At 41.7% G+C, this 5,715-nt stretch overlaps 1 non-coding gene across 1 annotated transcript; it reads left to right on the top strand.

Moving 5' to 3' along the window:
• Window positions 1–1,457: 1,457 nt before the first annotated feature.
• On the top strand, window positions 1,458–1,529 carry TRNAT-AGU (transfer RNA threonine (anticodon AGU)). The gene has a single exon. It is a non-coding gene; the product is annotated as a tRNA-Thr (tRNA).
• The last annotated feature ends 4,186 nt before the right edge of the window (window positions 1,530–5,715 follow it).

The raw sequence follows: 5,715 nt of genomic DNA, 5'->3' as shown, positions 1-5,715 counted from the left end.
AGGTTCGGTAAAATGCCATCTGCTGGCTATGTGCGCCTGTTGGGAAATGACCGGTGTAGACCCCGTTGCTCACCAAAGTGAGACGAAGGGTATTCGAGTACATAGTATTCGAATAACGTTATTTCCTATTTTGCCAGGCCCATAGCCTAGTGGTAGCATTCCCTCCTCTTACACAAGGGCGCCGGGTTCGATCCTGGCTGTTGGAGATTTATATGTATGTATGTATGTATGTATGTATGTAAGATGTAGATAAGTAAAGGAGTAAGTATATATACTCATATAATGAACACTAATGAAAAAATTATCCGCGTGTTACTTAGAAATATCATTTATGAATTAAACTAAAGTATTTTTCAGAGAAAATCTATATTGATATAAAAAAAACAACAAACAATCAAATTTGATAAACTAGAGCTCATTAAATGACAAATAAAGAATATGATATGTGAATTTCAACAATTTTATTAACATCACAAAACGAAATACATAACCCAAATAATATAAATCATCAAAAGTTATAAAAAAGAAGCCCTCTCATGACGTAAGCACTTATATTATCGGCGGAATCCGGTAACACCTCTTGAATAGCATATGCAAGACGGAGTAGAGTGGCTAGGGTCAGAAGCATATTCTCCACTTCAACTGACTAATGATATGTTAAGACAACACAAACCACATACATCGATTGTGAGGATGGAATCAGGGATGAAACATCTATAACTAGAAAGGTTAAAGATACAAAGATGGTGAAATACCTTTACCCGGGATCAGTAGCACCTGTGGTAATGGACACACCTTTGTAATGCTTGATCACTTACAACTGATCAACTTTAATACGAAAGTCTTAGGTATTGTCCCTCAGGAAAACTTTTTATAAATATTTATAAAACACATATATATGTTAGATATACACTATCTCTAGAATATATCTTTACCTGGGACGTGTAACACTTGTGTGGATAGACACAACTTTGTAATGCATGATCCATTACACGAAATGAACTTCACTAACGAAGAGTTATACAACGCGTTGTTGGAGAACATTAATCAAATACCTATACAGAATTTTTATGTTAGATAAAAGACATTTCTTGATAGTAAACATAAGAAATGATGACGAAAGATAAGAGACGTAGATGTAAATGTTTTGTTAAAAGATCAAATACTCCTGCCTTAAACTAGCTCCTTGTATTGCATTTTCTTTTAGATATCCCAAGGAAAATATATTCTGTGGTTTGTTTATATATATGTTTATGTTTTTCACAACTTTTTTATTCTTTAATCTTTTAGGATTCAGGTTTAAGGATCTTGGTTCTGAACAACCATTATAATGCAACACAATACATATTTATCATAAACAAATCATTTATCACAATAACCATTATGTTTGTACCAGATTCTTTAAGTCCTCAGTCACGTTTGTTAATATATAAGAAATTTTTCCGCCACTGACAAGTGGCTCCGTGGTGTAGTGGTTAGCACATCTGTCTAGTAAACAGCTAATCCGGGTTCGATTCCCGGCGGAGCCTTTGTTTTCAGTATTCAGGATCGGAACATATATGACTGTGGTAAACCATCATCCGACACCACTGACCTTCATCATCCAGGCCAACAATCATCCAGCAGTGACACATCCACTCCTGCTGGTGGCTGACCATCATCATCCAGGCCAACAATCATCCAGCAGTGACACATCCACTCCTGCTGGTGGCTGACCATCATCATCCAGGCCAACAATCATCCAGCAGTGACACATCCACTCCTGCTGGTGGCTGACCATCATCATCCAGGCCAACAATCATCCAGCAGTGACACATCCACTCCTGCTGGTGGCTGACCATCATCATCCAGGCCAACAATCATCCAGCAGTGACACATCCACTCCTGCTCGTGGCTGACCATCATCATCCAGGCCAACAATCATCCAGCAGTGACACATCCACTCCTGCTCGTGGCTGACCACCACATGTTGTGCCTCGTGTGTGAAACATAAAGCCCATCATACAGTCGCCACACATCATTAACACATCTATAGTCGTGCTGCTGGACGAGTCTGAAGGTTTAATTATCGTGCCCTGGCAACCTGCCAGTGCGTCTGGTAGGTTGCCAGGGTACGATAATCAATCCTTCAGACTCGTCCACTGTGACGGTATAAGTGATAGTGAAGTGTGTATGTCAAACATACCACATCATGATGGAGGTTTTATTGATCATTAATGTTTGTGTAGGTGTTGGTGAATCATGTCAATATGTTAAACTACTTACGACTGTGTGACATATATACAGTAGAAACCTAACAAGGTGCAGGTAGTTACTATGTTGTGGGATAACAAGGCTGCAGGTAGTTACTATGTTGTGGGATAACAAGGCTGCAGGTAGTTACTATGTTGTGGATAACAAGGCTGCAGGTAGTTACTATGTTGTGGGATAACAAGGCTGCAGGTAGTTACTATGTTGTGGGATAACAAGGCTGCAGGTAGTTACTATGTTGTGGGATAACAAGGCTGCAGGTAGTTACTATGTTGTGGGATAACAAGGCTGCAGGTAGTTACTATGTTGTGGGATAACAAGGTTGCAGGTAGTTACTATGTTGTGGGATAACAAGGCTGTAGGTAGTTACTATGTTGTGGGATAACAAGGCTGCAGGTAGTTACTATGTTGTTGGATAACAAGGCTGCAGGTAGTTACTATGTTGTAGGATAACAAGGCTGCAGGTAGTTACTATGTTGTGGGATAACAAGGCTGCAGGTAGTTACTATGTTGTGGGATAACAAGGCTGCAGGTAGTTACTATGTTGTGGGATAACAAGGCTGCAGGTAGTTACTATGTTGTGGGATAACAAGGCTGCAGGTAGTTACTATGTTGTGGGATAACAAGGCTGCAGGTAGTTACTATGTTGTGGGATAACAAGGCTGCAGGTAGTTACTATGTTGTGGGATAACAAGGCTGCAGGTAGTTACTATGTTGTGGGATAACAAGGCTGCAGGTAGTTACTATGTTGTGGGATAACAAGGCTGCAGGTAGTTACTATGTTGTGGGATAACAAGGCTGCAGGTAGTTACTATGTTGTGGGATAACAAGGCTGCAGGTAGTTACTATGTTGTGGGATAACAAGGCTGCAGGTAGTTACTATGTTGTGGGATAACAAGGCTGCAGGTAGTTACGTATTTCCTTCAATTTGTTTGACGTTCAGTTACGTTGCAGTAGTGAGGCATTCTCCAACCTACAGACAACACCAATCTATGGATATGGATGAAGCTGAGGCATCTATTGTTAGGAATAGACAGCCACGAGAGAGAGAGAGAGAGAGAGAGAGAGAGAGAGAGAGAGAGAGAGAGAGAGAGAGAGAGAGAGAGGAGAGAGAGAGAGAGAGAGAGAGAGAGAGAGAGAGAGTAGCCTGGTGTTAGGGCCAACATAATGTTATGTTTGTGGATGACCATCTGAGGTGAAGGTGTTTTCGTCACCATAGACGACACGTTGCCAGAACTCAGCAGGTTTATCCTCCTAGTGGACCACCTCCTCCTCCATCCTCTCCTCCATATTACGTTAAGGTCCGGCTGGCTGCCCGTCTGGCCAACACACACACACACACCACAACCTGAGCAGTTGTGTGCCAGCCTGGGACCCCCTGTGTACCGTGATCCATTGTACATATAACGAAGACATTTACACATCCACTGACCACCATTACGTCACCAAACCTTGAGAAATGGTTGTTGGTGGTTTGAACAATATCATCATAACTACACAACCCCAGGACAACATCCATGTGCCTCCTACACCTTCCTGGCTGCACTCCATGCAGGAGCAGGGTATGGTACACATCTCTGCAGCAAGATTATTGACTGGACTGTACCATGTCTTTCCTTCCTTACCAACGATACCGCCTCGCCGAAGATGACTTGTCATTCCCGGTGTAACCACTTACGGGTGGAGTCCGGTAACACATTTTGTATGGCATTATGTGACAGAGTGGAGTAACTATGTTGAAAAATGGTCTGCACTTCCATTGATTATATTGATGTGATCAGGATAAACAGAATTACACACCATAAATATCGAGTGTTGGGATGGAATCAGATACCAAACATAAGTAACTAGAAGGCATAAGGGATCCTAGATTGTGAAATACCTTGACTTAGGATCAGTATCGCCTCCTGTGGAAATACAAAGGAATTCCAACATCAGCAGATGACTGGGTCCTTCCCAGGCTGTTTATGAAGACATCAGTAAGTGACACATTAGTGTGGTGGTCAACGTTACAAGACATACAGATAATTACAAGGAAATAACCAACAAGTTGTCATTATGGAGGCGCCAAGTCCTGGACTTGATCAAACCAACTGTGACACTACGTCTCTACAATACTGCTCTCAACCACTCTACTTGGCAGATAATGTGGACAATACTGCTCTCACCCACTCTACTTGGCAGATAATGTGGACAATACTGTTGAAGAAAAGAAGGAACACAACTTTGTAATACTTGATCAGTTACAAGTGATAAACTTTAATACAAAACTCTAAAGCATCGTCCCACACGAGAACTTTTAAAGATATTTATAGAAGACATAATATCTATGTTAGATAGAACGTATTTCTTAAAAATATATCTTTATCCGAGAAGTGTACCACCTGTATGGAGAGACACAGTTATGTAGAACATGATCTATTGTATGAAATGAACTTTAATAACAAAGATTTATACAACGTCTTCTGAAGAACCATCAACAAATACTTACACCAAATTTCAATATTAGATACAAAACATTTTTGCTGGAAATAAACGTAAGAAATGATATTGGGATAAAGGGACGTAAAAATATATATTGCTTATGTTAGGGCGAACTCGGTAGTTGGTGAAGCCACGACACAGAACCAGAGCAGTTATTTTGTACACTGAATATCATCTGCCATGTTTACACTTATGTTAATAATAGTCGAATCATATATATAACCCGGGATTATCATTAACCATTAAAACGAGTTTGGGATGATACAATCTCATTTATACGTATTTCCTGGGCCAGTCTGGTGGACGGTAGCAGATTGAGGTGAGTTTGGCCAATTCTGTCTACATATGTCGTGTTCTTAATTTTATAAAGAATTCAACAGAAGCTGAAGCCATAACACAGGCCTGACTCTCGTCCCAAGCCTCTCTCTCCTGTCCTGCCTGACTCTCGTCCCAAACCTCTCTCTCCTGTCCTGCCTGACTCTCGTCCCAAGCCTCTCTCTCCTGTCCTGCCTGACTCTCGTCCCAAGCCTCTCTCTCCTGTCCTGCCTGACTCTCGTCCCAAGCCTCTCTCTCCTGTCCTGCCTGACTCTCGTCCCAAGCCTCTCTCTCCTGTCCTGCCTGACTCTCGTCCCAAGCCTCTCTCTCCTGTCCAGCCTGACTCTCGGTATTGTGGCACTGTTGGTTACAGTGATTTTGTGGCACTGCTGGTTACAGTGATGTTGTGGCACTGTTGGTTACAGTAGTATTGTGGCACTGTTGGTTACAGTGATGTTGTAGCACTGTTGGTTAGAGTGGTATTGTGGCACTGTTGGTTACAGTGATGTTGTAGCACTGTTGGTTAGAGTGGTATTGTGGCACTGTTGGTTACAGTGATGTTGTAGCACTGTTGGTTAGAGTGGTATTGTGGCACTGTTGGTTACAGTGGTATTGTGGCACTGTTGGTTACAGTGATGTTGTGGCACTGTTGGTTACAGTGATATT

This window comes from Panulirus ornatus, chromosome 70 (genome assembly GCF_036320965.1).
Source record: "Panulirus ornatus isolate Po-2019 chromosome 70, ASM3632096v1, whole genome shotgun sequence".
NCBI lineage: Eukaryota > Metazoa > Arthropoda > Malacostraca > Decapoda > Palinuridae > Panulirus > Panulirus ornatus.
Note: the sequence above shows the minus strand (reverse complement) of the source record. Positions and strands in the feature narration are given on the sequence as shown.